We start from the raw sequence: 16,501 nt of genomic DNA, 5'->3' as shown, positions 1-16,501 counted from the left end.
CAATGAATCATCCCAAATTGAGGAGCCAGGAGTCAGTGCGGTGTCTCTGAGGTGGGAGAGCCAACTTCAGGACACTGGTCCACAAGAGACCTCCCAGCTCCACATAATATCAAACGACGAAAATCTCCCAGAGATCTCCATCTCAACACTAGCACCCAGCTTCACTCAACGACCACCAAGCTACAATGCTGGACACCCTATGAAAAACAACTAGCAAGACAGGAACACAACGCCACCCATTAGCAGAGAGGCTGCCTAAAATAATAAAAAGTCCACAGACACCCCAAAACACACGACCAGACGTGGACCTGCCCACCAGAAAGACAAGATCCAGCCTCATCCACCAGAACACAGGCACTAGTCCCCTCCACCAGGAAGCCTACACAACCCACTGAACCAACCTTAGCCACTGGGGACACACACCAAAAACAACGGGAATGAAGAACCAGCAGCCTTCAAAAAGGAGACCCCAAACACAGTAAGATAAGCAAAATGAGAAGACAGAAAAACACACAGCAGGAGAAGGAGCAAGGTAAAAACCCACCACCAGACCTAACAAATGAAGAGGAAATAGGCAGTCTACCAGAAAAAGAATTCAGAATAATGATAGTAAAGATGATCCAAAATCTTGGAAATAGAATAGACAAAATGCAAGAAACAGTTAACAAGGAGCTAGAAGAACTAAAGATGAATCAAGCAATGATTAGAAACACAATAAATGAAATTAAAAATACTCTAGATGGGATCAACAGCAGAATAACTGAGGCAGAAGAACGGATAAGTGAGGTGGCAAATAAAATAGTGGAAATAACTACTGCAGAGCAGAAGAAAGAAAAAAGAATGAAAAGAACTGAGGACAGTCTCAGAGACCTCTGGGACAACATTAAACGCACCAACATTCGAATTATAGGGATTCCAAAAGAAGAAGAGAAAAAGAAAGGGACTGAGAAAATATTTGAAGAGATTATAATTGAAAACTTCCCTAATATGGGAAAGGAAATAGTTAATCAAGTCCAGGAGGCACAGAGAGTCCCATACAGGATAAATCCAAGGAGAAACAGGCCAAGACACATATTAATCAAACTATCAAAAATTAAATACAAAGAAAACATATTAAAAGCAGCAAGGGAAAAACAACAAATAACACACAAGGGAATCCCCATAAGGTTAACAGCTGATCTTTCAGCAGAAACTCTGCAAGCCAGAAGGGACTGGCAGGACATATTTAAAGTGACGAAGGAGAAAATCCTGCAACCAAGATTACTCTACCCAGCAAGGATCTCATTCAGATTTGATGGAGAAATTGAAACCTTTACAGACAAGCAAAAGCTGAGAGAGTTCAGCACCACCAAACCAGCTTTACAACAAATGCTCATGGAACTTCTCTAGGCAAGAAACACAACAGAAGGAATACACCTACAATAACAAACCCAAAGCAATTAAGAAAATGGGAATAGGAACATACATATCGATAATTACCTTAAATGTACATGGACTAAAAGCTCCCACCAAAAGACACAGATTGGCTGAATGGATACAAAAACAAGACCCATATATATGCTGTCCACAAGAGACCCACTTCAGACCTAGAGACACCTACAGACTGAAAGTAAGGGGATGGAAAAAGATAATCCCTGCAAATGGAAACCAAAAGAAAGCTGGAGGAGCAAGTCTCATATCAGACAAAATAGACTTTAAAATAAAGACTACTAGAAGAGACAAAGAAGGACACTACATAATGATCAAGGGATCGATCCAAGAAGAAGATATAACAATTGTAAATATTTATGTACCCAACATAGGAGCACCTCAATACATAAGGCAAATACTAACAGCCATAAAAGGGGAAATTGACAGTAACACCATCATAGGAGGGGACTTTAACACCCCACTTTCACCAATGGACAGATCATCCAAAATGAAAATAAATAAGGAAACACAAGCTTTAAATGATACATTAAACAAGATGGACTTAATTGATATTTATAGGACATTCCATCCAAAAAAAACAGAATACACATTTTTCTCAAGTGCTCATGGAACATTCTCCAGGATAGATCTTATCTTGGGTCACAAATCAAGCCTTGGTAAATTTAAGAAAATTGAAATTGTATCAAGTATCTTTGCCGACCACAATGCTATGAGACTAGATATCAATTACAGGAAAAGAGCTGTAAAACATACAAACACATGGAGGCTAAACAATACACTACTCAATAACGAAGTGATCACTGAAGAAATCAAAGAGGAAATTAAAAAATACCTAGAAACAAATGACAATGGAGACACGACGACCCAAAACCTATGGGATGCAGCAAAAGCAGTTCTAAGAGGGAAGTTTATGGCAATACAATCCCACCTTAAGAAACAGGAAATATCTCGAATAAACAACCTAACCTTGCACCTAACGCAATTAGAGAAAGAAGAACAAAAACATCCCAAAGTTAGCAGAAGGAAAGAAATCATAAAAATCAGATCAGAAATAAATGAAAAAGAAATGAAGGAAACGATAGCAAAGATCAATAAAACTAAAAGCTGGTTCTTTGAGAAGATAAACAAAATTGATAAACCATTAGCCAGACTCATCAAGAAAAAAAGGGAGAAGACTCAAATCAATAGAATTAGAAATGAAAAAGGAGAAGTAACAACTGACACTGCAGAAATACAAGAGATCATGAGAGATTACTACAAGCAACTCTATGCCAATAAAATGGACAAACTGGAAGAAATGGACAAATTCTTAGAAATGCACAACCTGCCAAGACTGAATCAGGAAGAAATAGAAAATATAAACAGACCAATCACAAGCACTGAAATTGAAACTGTGATAAAAAAAATCTTCCAACAAGCAAAGCCCAGGACCAGGTGGCTTCACAGGCGAATTCTATCAAACATCTAGAGAAGAGCTAACACCTATCCTTCTCAAACTCTTCCAAAATATAGCAGAGGGAGGAACACTCCCAAACTCATTCTACAAGGCCACCATCACTTTGATACCAAAACCAGACAAGGATGTCACAAAGAAAGAAAACTACAGGCCAATATCACTGATGAACATAGATGCAAAAATCCTCAACAAAATACTAGCAAACAGAATCCAACAGCACATTAAAAGGATCATACACCATGATCAAGTGGGGTTTATTCCAGGGATGCAAGGATTCTTCAATATACGCAAATCAATCAATGTGATACACCATATTAACAAATTGAAGGAGAAAAACCATATGATCACCTCAGTAGATGCAGAGAAAGCTTTCGACAAAATTCAACACCCATTTATGATAAAAACCATCCAGAAAGTAGGCATAGAGGGAACTTTCCTCAACATAATAAAGGCCATATATGACAAACCCACAGCCAACATCATCCTCAATGGTGAAAAACTGAAAGCATTTCCACTAAGATCAGGAACAAGACAAGGTTGCCCACTCTCACCACTCTTATTCAACATAGTTTTGGAAGTTTTAGCCACAGCAATCAGAGAAGAAAAGGAAATAAAAGGAATCCAAATCAGAAAAGAAGAAGTAAAGCTGTCACTGTTTGCAGATGACATGATACTATACATAGAGAATCCTAAAGATGCTACCAGAAAACTACTAGAGCTAATCAATGAATTTGGTAAAGTAGCAGGATACCAAATTAATGCACAGAAATCTCTGGCATTCCTATATACTAATGATGAAAAATATGAAAGTGAAATCAAGAAAACACTCCCATTTACCACTGTAACAAAAAGAATACAATATCTAGGAAGAAACCTACCTAAGGAGACAAAAGACCTGTATGCAGAAAATTATAAGACACTGATGAAAGAAATTAAAGATGATACAAATAGATGGAGAGATGTACCATGTTCTTGGATTGGAAGAATCAACATTGTGAAAATGACTCTACTACCCAAAGCAATCTACAGATTCAATGCAATCCCTATCAAACTACCACTGGCATTTTTCACAGAACTAGGAAAAAACATTTCACAATTTGTATGGAAACACAAAAGACCCCGAATAGCCAAAGCAATCTTGAGAACGAAAAATGGAGCTGGAGCAATCAGGCTCCCTGACTTCAGACTATATTACAAAGCTACAGTAATCAAGACAGTATGGTACTGGCACAAAAACAGAAATATAGATCAATGGAACAGGATAGAAAGCCCAGAGATAAACCCACGCACATATGGTCACCTGATCCTTGATAAAGGAGGCAGGAATGTACAGTGGAGAAAGGACAGCCTCTTCAATAAGTGGTGCTGGGAAAAGTGGACAGGGACATTTAAAAGTATGAGATTAGATCACTCCCTAACACCATACACAAAAATAAGCTCAAAATGGATTAAAGACCTAAATGTAAGGCCAGAAACTATCAAACTCCTAGAGGAAAACATAGGCAGAACACTCTATGACATAAATCACAGCAAGATCCTTTTGGACCCACCTCCTAGAGAAATGGAAATAAAGACAAGAATAAACACACGGGACCTAATGAAACTTAAAAGCTTTTGCACAGCAAAGGAAACCATAAACAAGACCAAAAGACAACCCTCAGTATGGGAGAAAATATTTGCAAATGAAGCAACTGACAAAGGATTAATCTCCAAAATTTATAAGCAGCTCATGCAGCTCAATAACAAAAAAACGAACAACCCAATCCAAAAATGGGCAGAAGACATAAATAGACATTTCTCCACAGAAGATATACAGACTGCCAACAAACACATGAAAGAATGCTCAACATCATTAATCATTAGAGAAATGCAAATCAAAACTACAATGAGATATCATCTCACACCAGTCAGAATGGCCATCATCAAAAAATCTAGAAACAATAAATGCTGGAGAGGATGTGGAAAAAAGGGAACACTCTTGCACTGCTGGTAGGAATGTGAATTGGTACAGCCACTATGGAGAACGGTATGGAGGTTCCTTAAAAAACTACAAATAGAACTACCATATGACCCAGCAATCCCACTGCTGGGCATATACCCTGAGAAAACCACAATTCAAAAAGAGTCATGTACCAAAATGTTCATAGCAGCCCTACTTACAATAGCCCAGAGATGGAAACAACCTAGGTGTCCATCATCGGATGAATGGATAAAGAAGATGTGGCACATATATACAATGGAATATTACTCAGCCATAAAAAGAAATGAAACTGAGCTATTTGTAATGAGGTGGATAGACCTAGAGTCTGTCATACACAGTGAAGTAAGTCAGAAAGAGAAAGACAAATACCGTATGCTAACACATATATATGGAATTTAAGAAGAAAAAAGATGTCATGAAGAACCTATGGGTAAGACAGGAATAAAGACACAGACCTACTAGAGAATGGACTTGAGGATTTTGGGAGGGGGAAGGGTAAGCTGTGACAAAGCAAAAGAGAGGCATGGACATATATACACTACCAAACGTAAGGTAGACAGCTAGTGGGAAGCAGCCGCATAGCACAGGGAGATCAGCTCAGTGCTTTGTGACCGCCTGGAGGGGTAGGATAGGGAGGGTGGCAGGGAGACGCAAGAGGGAGGGGATATGGGAACATATGTATATGTATAACTGATTCATTTTGTTATAAAGCAGAAACTAACACACCATTGTTAAGCAATTATACTCCAATAAAGATGTAAAAAAAACAAACAAAAAATAAATTCATAGTAAGCATGTGTGCATGTGTGTGTGTGTGTGAGTGTGTGTGGGCAGAGCCAGTTGTTAGACACTTAACACAAACTGGCTGAGGACTGAGGATAGGGCCGATAGGACTAAAGGTAAATCCCCCAAAACAAAGAAAACGAAGCCTGAAATGACCAAATTTCCATATTGAAAATGTAGAAGACCAGATAGAGATCTGGGTCACAGAAAATCTAAAAATGAAAGAATTAACAGAGGCTGGTCAAAGTAGGTCGAATTGACCGGTGGTCTATATTTTTGAGAACACCTGTAATTTTTGCTTATACTTTTCTCTCTTCATGGAAAGTAGTAACTAAATAACTAATATTTATTAGGTAATCAGTATATGTCAGATGCTATCCTAAACACATTTCACGGGGCATTCATTGTGACCACAATAACCCAAGAAGTTAATATATTCTTCCCCACTTTTTCAGATGGAAAATAGAGCATCAGTATGACATGAGGCAACTTGTTCAAGGACACAAGATACTAAGTGTCTCTCCACTACCCAATCTCTCAAACTCTGTGTTGGTAGTTGCCCCAGGAAAGAAGTACTGATCACTTCCACTGGAAAAAAAAAATCTCCTTCATTTGAGTCAAATTGTCCAGAATTTTAATCTACCTTTCCAGCCCCTTTCCACCACAATTAACTCTTCAACAGGCTATTTTTCTGTCCATTTCACCTAAACTTTCACATATATGTTTTGTCTTCTATCTGTTTGCCTTTTTTCCAGTACCCTTCTTCTAAATAACTCTTCTTCACAAATCTCCATTTTAAATTCTACTCATCCTTTAGGGTTCACCTTAAATGCAGTCTGCTCTGTGGATTCCTTGATTTTCCTGGCTTGAAAAAAAAAAATCCTCTACTCATTCAACCCACTCTCTCTGTATCTCTCTTATAGCACTTAACCACTTTCCACACTGAATTAGGCAGGCTTTCCCAAGATAGAATCTGGGAGAACTCTCCTGTACTCATTTGGTCCTACCATGACAATATCTATTAGCATCAAACATTCTTTATTTTTCCCAGTGTTACCTCCATTCGTTTTACCCTGGAACTTATTTTCCCCAAATACCCATTAACATAACATGGCTCCAGTGTTCCAAGGGACCACAATTTAGGGAATACTGGAAGGTATTATCCCTCCTTGACCATGGATGCAGGGATACAGACCAGATTTTATCTTTGAATCACTCAATGTAATTTACCCATTGCTTTGTGAATAAGAATTGAGAAAATATTGGTTGAATGAATAAATGAACATGAATAACTATTTTTGTACTTGAGTAAAGAAGATGTCAGTGGCCACAGACAGAGTACAAACTCTGGATGACCTTCCACAAAGCTTGCTTTTGGAAGCACTCATTTGCAAGTATCCAACTGGGTAGCATCCCTACGACAAAGTTAGGCTGAAGAACAGTCTAAGCAGCAGTTGACAGAGGACATATCAAGGCATGTGGCTGAGTCCTCCTCAGTTTGCTGCACAAGTAGGGGAAAATAACAGCGAAGATTTAGGAAATATCGATATGGCCTGCCATTACCCAGAAGTATCCCCTGCACTGGCTTGCCAGAAGACTGAAATGTTTATAGAAGTTCTTTGTTTAGGTTTAGGCCTCTCCCTGTGCCTCTTAATTGAAATCTCCCTGGTAGGAGTCTCTCATGTATACCTAACAATTTTATCCTATGGTCCTCTTTTTACAGGTTGGAAAGAGAGGACCTTAGGAGAAAATAAGTGCCTTCCATGGAAAAGTTCCTGGGGGGAAAAAAAAAGCATTCAGAAAAAGGTCACCAAAGGACTACCTTCTTTAATGTCACAAGTTTCCCAAATGTGTATGTGATACGTGGGTTATGTAGATTTGTGTGGACCTACATGTAAGTGTTTTCTCCTCTTGAAAGCTATTTTTCCAGCCACAGGTAACCATGAACACACTGAAAAGTTAGAATAAAAATTAATAACAAAATTGTTTTCCATTTACCTTGACCCAGAGCTGCCAGGAGAAAATCTCAGTGGAAAAGTCTGAAAACTGCAGATATAGTGTACCCAAGTTCTGTACAGTTTAGCAAAAATGATGGAAAGATATGCCTTCATTACCAATTAGAGGCTGCCTGCTGTGTTCCCTGAAAAATGATCAAATCTGTTACCTCCTAAAAGCAAGTCACTGATGCATGCTCCTCCCCTGCCCACCCACCTCGGGCCCCATCTCTCCGGCCTAGTGTCCACACACACAATCTGCCCCACCGTGATTTATGGTTTAGAAAGAAGAGGATTACTGGATGAGGTGTATACAAGAGCAAAAGGGAACCTGGACAAACCATCAAAGAGAAGAAAGGTGAAAGAGTGAACAGGAAAAAAAACAGAACAACTATTAAATAATTCAGGACAATTCCCTAAGGAAAACAGACACTGAATGGGAATGGAGGAAATAAATAGATTAAGGTATACAACAGAGGAAAGAAAAAAAAAAAAAAAAACAGAGTGGGAAGAAGGAGACCAAAGAGCTAACCCAAGGGAGAAAAGCAAGACGGCACTGCTGAGACCTGGCAGGAATACTGACAACTGGATAAAGAATAGAAAAAAAAAAGCTCATAATCTCTTGACAGCCTCCGAAGAGGCCCTTGGCAGTGGCTTCTTCTGATTCATACAGGTTCTTAATGCTTTCAGAAAGCCTATTTCTCTGGCCCAGTTAGAGGCTTTTTGGAAGTGTGGGGCAGACAGGGACTTCTGTAAGTAGTGGCCCAAGGATTATGGCTGAAATGGAAAGAAAGGTATTTTATGGGGATATATGCATACATAGAGCTGATTCACTTTGTTATACAGCAGAAACTAACACAACATTTTAAAGCAATTATACTCCAATAAGGATGTTAAAAAAAAAAAAAAAAGAAAGAAAGAAAGGCATTTTAACTTCATTCTAGAATTGAGACGGCACATATTCTGAAGTTAACAGTGAGGCCTATCCCAGCTAAACATTTTAACCCAGCCAGAATTGAGGAAGCAGGATTCATTCTATGCTGTGGATGTTGCCCCATCTGGGCTACTTTGTTTTCCAACGGTCAGTGAAAGTTTTCCTTGAGTAACAAATACAGTGGCTATAAGAGTCGGTGGGAATGCAAACCTCACTTGAAAAGAGGGAATCTATCCAGAAAAGCCATCCTGTGATGGTACTGACAATGAGAAATTGGGAGAGCAAACATTTGCTCAGCAGACATTTATTGAGCACTTTGCTATGTGCCAACCTCTGTCCTCTTCCAAGTGAGTGAAGCAGGAAACATGGGGTGGTGCCAGGTCATCTGTATCTTAGCAAACACTCAAGCTGATTCTGGGGCTATGATCTTCTGACCATTTTTCCAGAAACAATTCAAGGGCAGCATTTCTCAACCCTCTTTTCAATTATTACTCACTGAGGAGCCTTTCTAGACATTTTTTTCCTAACCATACTCTCATGAAAATTGCATGCCACAGATATATTTTATATCTGTTTATGTATCATGGCCCTTTAGAGGGCCATGAACTACTTTAATGTATAATTTTTTTCACCTTCCAAGAACTAATATTCTCCCCCTTGGGGGGACCATCTTGCCCCTATTAAGATATCACCCGTGTTCTATGGGTTCAGTGACAGTTAAGACCCCCATAGATAACTTAGCGGGTTCAACAAATAATCAGTGAGCACAAATTATGTGTCAGGCACTGTGCTAGATCCTGGTGGCACTAGGTACATAAATCAGTAATACATTGTCCCTCTCCAGCACTCACTGGGAGACAGAAGTAGTCAAGAGATCATTCCAGCATAACACGGGAAGCTACAGAATAGAGTCAAGCAAAGGATGCCCTCGCTCCATAGCGGAGGGTGGTCGGTCCAGGTGGAAGTTGAAGGAAGACATCCTAGAGAAGACATGTGAGCTGGTGCATGAAGTTGAGATAAGTTAACCAAAGAAAAGTGGGTAGTTAGACCAATCTTCAAGGACAACGTGGCTTTTGGACTGGTTCTAGAATTATGCCTGGGATTTGGACAGACATATTTGAGATTTCTCTGTTGGGCATTAGGAGATAGACTTGGAACAAGAAGAGTTTTTTTTTCCCCAAATATAAATTGACTTATGTGTACAGTGAGTGTACAATAAAAACCTTTTAAAAATCCACTTTTATAAGTGGGGGAATGAGGTTCAGGTGTGTGTGTGTGTGTGTGTGTGTGTGTGTGTGTGTGTGTGTGTGTGTGTGAGAGAGATACCAGTTCTTCACAGCACTAGATGCCTAGCAAGTAACACATTAGTATGAGATCTTATATTTATTAGTTTATTTTTAGGAGCAACATCGTGAATAGACCCCCACCCCAATCCCAAATGTGTTAAGTCCACAGCATTTCTTACCCTTTGTCTCCATCTATCAGTAGCAAGGCCACTCAGGAAGCAACACACCCTGGACAAGCCATGGCTTCCTCTTTCATTGGTTTGCAAAGAGAGGGAGCTCCCAGGCCGATGAGTTTCACAATTACAAGTTCATTGGTGTGAGGAAGCTGTTATTCGTCTGTCTCACCGCAGACAGTCAGGGCTGAGCTGAAAGATTACATGGCCCCTTAGGTCTGCTTTTCCCCCCAACAAAATGCTCTACTCATGGTTCATGTCTCAATAGCATGTGCGCGAAAATTAAAATTTTGCCCTGCCCTATAAAGTCTCTACTTGGAGAATATGTTTTCTTTGCTTAAAGAACAATAATTGGCTGAGAGAGTGGCAGGTGCCCAGCAAGGTGCTTTGGAGGGTTATAGAGTATAAGACATAAAGATATTAGGAGTCCATTTCCTAGTTGGACACATGCATCAAAACATAACCACACAAGAAAATGCACACAGGTCAGCATTCACCAAAATGTTAAAAGGAATTACCTGAGTAGAATAAAAAGTGCCCATGCTTAAGTAAGTTTAAGAACACTGGGGTAAATGAAGATCAATAACCTTTTCAAGTTCTTCATGGAGTCTTTAAAATGTGAACATTAGTTATTGAGTTGTGAATCCCTAAAAGTAGGATGGCCATATAACGTATTAGCCAACCTTGGACCCTTGTTAGAGGAAAAGAGGAGAGCTAGTAACCATATGTCAGATTAACAGACATGAAACAGAATTACCTCAGGCATCTTGGGATGTATGGTCACCCTATTTGCAAAGGTAATACAATGTCTGTGTTTGCCAAACTCATTCCATGTAACTTTTTATTGCTGCTGTTAAGCTAAGCTTCCATAAAGGAGTTGTTAAGAAAAATACTTGTGTTAACAGGAGAAAGGATGGTGTAGGGGAAAGGGCACAGTTATTACAGGCAGACAGACTTGGGTTCATAACTCAGCTCTACCAGATACTAACAAATACTAGAGCAGTGGTTCTCAAAGTGTGGCCCTCAGACTAGCAGAGTTACTATCATCTGGAAACTTGTTAGAAATGTGAATTCTATGGTCTTGTCCCACACCTGCTGAATCAGAAACTCTGGGGATAGAGAACAGCAGTTAAGCAGTCTGTGCTTAACAGGTTGCTAGGTGATTCTGAAACACACTGAATCAGACACTTTATTTGACCTATCAGAGCCTCAGTTTACCCATTTAAGAAACGATGCTAATAACCTGCCTTATGGATTACCCATGGCTTAAGGCAGGTACGTTAAAATGCTTGCTACCTATATCAGTCCTTTCAGAGTTACAGATGGCACACTCAAAATATTAAAATAAAAGGAGTCCAGTGAAGACATAAATGTGGGTCAGCGTTGATGAAACCCATTCCCAAGGCCAGGTCAATCCTCTGCACTGCCCCATACAGGGCAGGTGGAATGGAGGTTGGAGAGACACCCACCATATACATTATTCTTGTGTTATGGCACCTACAACTATTTTAACTCTCTGATATGTATCTGTCCCCTTCATCAGACCATAAGTTTCTTAAGGGCAGAGACCATATCATCCAGATTTATTTTTCTACACCGAGCACACAGGTGGTCCTCAATTCATGTTTGAATAAAGGATCACATGGGTTAAAGGACAGTCTCTGAATTGTCTTGACACATCAGAAAAGAGAGAGGAGAGAGCTGATAACGAGATAACCCCTTTTGCCACATACCAGCCCACAGGATTTGTCACCAGCCCAGAGCAAATTGTTCCAGCTCCTTGCTTAGATTTCTGCATCTTTTAAAACAAAGGCATAATGCATGAGGCTAAACATGGAGTCTCAGCAGCACATCTTTTCTGGATATTGCTATTTCAAGCTTCCTTCTGCTGGGTGCGCAGCTCCATTGCAATGTATGTATGCCTCATCGGAAACAAACTTTGCTCTCAGTTGGGTCAGTTTGATAATCATCATCCTTTAGGCAAGGTCATTGGAAAGATGGGAAAGTAAACGGTTTCCTATGACTCACTGGGTAAATTACCCCTCAATTTACAGTTGAGTACATTGAGACTCAGAGAACTCATTAGTTGGTCCAGAGCAACTTTGCACTTGAGGGTACACTGTAATTCAGCAAAGAGTGTGCCTGTCCTGCTTTAACTAATCCCTCTTATCTCTCGACATTATGCTGCGAAGTCCGAACACAGGTAGAGCTGTGGTCAGCTAAAGAGATTATCTGCATTCCATCTATTTGTTCTGCCTTGTGACAAAACCCATTTAGGTCCAGGGTCTAGTTTTGACCCAATGGGTTCCTCAGAAGCCCCAGATTTTTCTTCAGTATGACATTCCTTTCTCTCCCTGAAATTCCTTTCCTGATCCAGCTTTCACCTCCTCTGTATTTAACAGGCAATGCCTAGCATTATGTTCAGGAAATATTTAGTGCCAATTCTATCTAGTCCCTGCTTGAACTCCTATTTGGTTCTGTCTGGATGTCTCTACCCAATGAACCTTTGTGTTAGTTCTCTGGCTCTCTCTAGGTTACTTATTTCCTCCCAATATTTTTAGAGTATTAGCTAAAGACTTCTATAATCCCCAGAATCTACTCCTAGTTGACTAATCATTCCCATTTGTCATAAATCACACTCTCAATGGTGCACAAGCCAATTCATCTTCTGGGTCCCCTCTGCCTCCGTCACCTTCACCTTCCTAGAAGTATTTACTCAGAGCCTGGCATTGTTTAGGATAGCATGACCAGGCTCTAACATACACCTATCAATGGTACCAATAATATTAATATTGCTAACTTCAGCAGCCATTTTTCTCTCATCTTAACCTCTCAAGAGCATTTGACACAGTTGACCCCCTTCACCTCCAAAGAATGTGTTGTTTTCCTGTGACACCGTGCCCTTCTGGTTTTCTTCCAATCTCACTGCCCTTTGCTAACTTTTTCTCTTCTACCTGATGTCTGGATGCTAGGGCATTCCAGAGCTCTAACTCTCCCCTCTTCTCCATCTGTCCTCTCTCTCCCTGGGAGACAGAGCTTGGATTTAGGATTTTAGAGTAGGAACAGTTCTAGCGATGTCAGGTTCCAGAGAGATCAGAGTAGATGTTACTAAGATTAAATAGATTAAGAAACCAAGAGTCCAAGGTTTGGGGACAGTTGCCCACATGGACCTTGAAACCACTCAAAAACATAGCAGACAACGGGGTAAGAGGGCAGCTGTGAGCCACGTTCCAGGTCATTTGATGAATTTGAAGGTAACACTGGAGGATGGATGAGACAGCCTGACAGTAGGAACCAAAGGGGGCCTTGGATCTGAAGAGTGAGTGTCCTTGGGACCTGAAGACTGAAACAATCTCACCCTTCAATTTTAATAACTTTAGTCACTACTGACCTTTCTCCTCTGGACCACTTGCAGTAAGTTGCTGAATATATGTTTATGAGTTCAATTTTATTTACTTTTCAATAAATATGTCAATAGATATGGCCTGGTAGTATCCTCTGTCTTCGGATATATTGAAAGCTCTGGGCCCCAGGAGGGAGTGAACTGGGTCACATATCCTTTTAGTGTTGCTCATTCACACAACTTCATGCAAACAATAGACTAGCATATGATACAGGTTTGGATAAGAAGGTCTCACTAAGTGTTAATACGGTTTATGGAAGCACTTTCCCCTTAGTGTTGTAAAAGATTTGGAGCCTATAAAGTTCACTGTACCTTCTTCTCTCACAAGTGACAGTCATCCCATCTAGGCAAACCTAGTGTAGCCATCTAGGCAAACCTAGTGTAGCCATCTAGGCAGACTCAAGCTCTTGGAGAGGGACTGAGGGCTCAAGAATGCTGCGTTTTCCCCCTTTACTGTAAGTCTGGTCTTGAGTATCTGGTTTTTGAGTATCTTGTGCACAGAATAGTCTGTGATAGAGTGAGGATGCTCAGATGTTTGTCTCTATGCTCAGGGGAACAGTCTGTGTAAAGGGTGGAAGGCATCACGCCCATGACCCCAGTGACTAGAGAACCCAGGCCTACCATCCTTGACCCAGAGCTTTAGCTGATTTTTACAAACTAGATCAATCCAAGAAGTACCTGAAACAGCCCCTCCACCCTTCATCTTCTTCCACCATGTTTTCATTTGCCAAATTGTACTAGATAATTTCTTGGGAACAACCTCACTCATTTATTCAAAAACATGCATTGCATCCCAAATATCTGCCAGTCGTTGTGCTAGGCAAAAAGACAACAGAGATGAATCAAACTTATGAATTCCCTGTCTTTAAAAAGTTCATAATTTAGTGTGTTGGGGGGCTGAAGTTCTGAAGTCAGCAGCCTAAGATAGAGAAGCAAGTACTACAGTTGGTGAAGTACACATAGGGATTTATAGGCATGCAAGGGAAGAACCCTATCCCAGCACGGGATTCAGTAAAATCTTCCCACATGACATGAGCCCTGTGCTGAGTGTTGTGAAGCTAGTAGGCAGTAACCAGCAGACTCTGGGTTTCCAAGCAGAGCCTGTACTAAGGCACAGGAGTGAGAGAGCATGGAGCATTGTGAGGACTGCCTCAATATGGCATATTTTCCCACTCCCACTTACATCTGGGTATTCTGGACATGAACATTGTAAACCCGATGTCACTGGTATCAATTTAGAATTTTTAAAGACGGCCAGAGGCATAATTTCAGTGAGTGAAATGAAGGATTAGGGCTAGAAAAAGCCATTGAGAAAACACTTTAGAAAGGTAATGGAAGCAATTCCACTTCTGGGAATATAGTCAAAGATAACAAAAACAATAACTCAAAGAGATATCTGCACCCACATGTTCACAGCAGCATTATTTACAACAGCCAAGACAGAGAAACAACCCATGTGTCCATCAATGGATAAATGGATAAAGAAGTTGTGGTATATATATGCACAATGGAATATAATTCAGTCATACAAAATGAGGAAATTCTACCATTTGTGACAACAAGGATGGACCCTGAAGGCATTATGCTAAGTGAAATAAGTCAGAGAAAGACAAATACTGTATAATCTCACTTATATGTGGAATCTAAAACAAAACAGAACAAAACTTGTAGAAAAAGAGATCAGACTTGTGGTTACCAATGGCAGGAAATTGGAGGGGAAATTGGAGGAAGGTGGTCAAAAGGTACAAACTTCTAGTTATAAGATAAATAAGCACTAGGGATGTAATGTACAGCATGATGACTATAGCTAACACTGCTGTATGATACATAGGAAAGTTATAAAGAGAATAGATCCCAGAGTTCTCATCACAAAGAGAAAAAATTTTCTTTTACTTTATTCTTTCTCTCTTTTCCTTTTATTGTATTTATATGAGAAGATGGATGTTAGCTGAACATATTGTGGTAATCATATATATATCAAACCACCATGCTGTTTGCCTTAAACTTATACAGTGATGTACGTCAATTATTTCTCAATAAAACTGGGGGAAAAAGTCAGGGGAGTTTTTGAGGGTTCTGCAATTCATTAGGACCCACATAGAATATGACACAGAAAACAAAGACTCCTCTCTTCTTTCTATTTCTTCCAGCCACGTTAGAGAAGAAGGAAAGTGCAATGGTACTTTTATTTTCTCTGGTGATTTGGTCTGTGAATATTTGATAAATTCCTGGAGGTAAAGTCACAGTGGCAGCCCATACCAGGCAATAAAAGACATAGTTCAACAAACACATGCTGTGTTTGACAAACTCCTTTGTCCCAGGCACAGTTCTAGACACTAGATACAGAAACAAGTAAGACATATTGTAAGCCCTCGGAGCACGTGACTCATCCTTTCAATTCACATGCGCCATCGCAGTCACCATCACTGTCACCGTCACCGGGGAGAGCTGCCCAGGACTGTAGGCTGGGAAGACATTAATAGCCACTGGATCCAAGTCTTTCTTTTTTTTAACATCTTTTTTGTTTGGTCTGGTGGGTTTTTACCTTGCTCCTTCATCTACTGTGTATTTCTCTCTCTTCTCATTTTGTTTAACTTACTGTGTTTGGGGTCTCCATTCTGCAGGCTGCAGGTTCGTATTTCCCATTATTTTTGGCGTGTGTCCCCAGTGGCTAAGGTTGGTTCAGTGGGTTGTGTAGGCTTCCTGGTGGAGGGGACTAGTGCCTGTGTTCTGGTGGATGAGGCTGGATCTTGTCTTTCTGGTGGGCAGGACTGCGTCCAGTGGTGTGTTTTGGGGTGTCTGTGACCTTATTATGATTTTAGGCAACCTCTCTGCTAATGGGTGGGGCTGTGTTCCTGTCTTGCTAGTTTTTTGGCATAGGGTGTCCAGCACTGGAGCTTGCTGGTAGTTGAGTGCAGCTGGCTCTTAGCGTTGAGATGGAGATCTCTGGGAGACCTCTAGCTGATTGATATTACAAGGGGCCAGGAGGGCTCTGGTGGACCAATGTCCTGAACTCGGCTCTCCCACCTCAGAGGCTCAGACCTGACATCCAGCCGGAGC

The sequence above is a fragment of the Mesoplodon densirostris genome, chromosome 14 (assembly GCF_025265405.1).
Source record: "Mesoplodon densirostris isolate mMesDen1 chromosome 14, mMesDen1 primary haplotype, whole genome shotgun sequence".
Taxonomy (NCBI): domain Eukaryota; kingdom Metazoa; phylum Chordata; class Mammalia; order Artiodactyla; family Ziphiidae; genus Mesoplodon; species Mesoplodon densirostris.
Note: the sequence above shows the minus strand (reverse complement) of the source record.